Source organism: Branchiostoma belcheri, unplaced genomic scaffold (genome assembly GCF_001625305.1).
Source record: "Branchiostoma belcheri isolate BF01 breed outbred unplaced genomic scaffold, Haploidv18h27 scaffold156, whole genome shotgun sequence".
In the NCBI taxonomy this organism is placed as follows: domain Eukaryota; kingdom Metazoa; phylum Chordata; class Leptocardii; order Amphioxiformes; family Branchiostomatidae; genus Branchiostoma; species Branchiostoma belcheri.
In genome coordinates this window covers 535,801-536,462 of record NW_017803002.1, presented here as the reverse complement: position 1 = coordinate 536,462, position 662 = coordinate 535,801, and positions in this window count along the sequence as shown.

Genomic DNA, 662 nt, shown 5'->3' with positions numbered 1-662 from the left:
CGGAAGATGGGGGTCGGCCAAATCGGCTCATACTTTGTATGTGAGATAGGTATGTGGAACTATTAACAGCCATATAGTTAAAACCCTCCAGGTATTTTTCGTTACGGAGTTCTGGGACCACCCTCTGAGACCCTCAAAAATCTAACAATTTATGGCTGAAAATTACTGAAATTACAATGGACACCACGGTAATTCTGGTAATGATATGTACATGGGGTTTCTTTTGTCACATAGCATCGGTCTTCTACTTTTACAAAACAAAAATTGAAGATGCAACATTGAAGTTTAAAGGGTATACCAGGGGGTTACCAGAACCAATGAAATCAGAATTTTCGTCTTTCTAAATTTTAGTCATTTTTAAGCAGCTTTTTCTCCGTGACGCGGCAATTTTGATAAACGGTTTTACCGTTGCTGGAAAGAGCAACATCTGCTGATTCAAAAACAAGTGTCGTTTAATTGGGCCACGCATAACGCGGGCCGTGAACGAAGGGTCTTTATGGGGGTTTTCCGGGTTTTGGACCATAATAAATTAGGTAACAACGTCTCTTTACGGGGTAAATCATGGACATTTTTTTGTGCAGCTGCATGGGATCAATGGACAATTGTTAAAAAAATGCTAAAAATAATTAGAAATATTCGTTGGGTCCATATGGGGGGATATT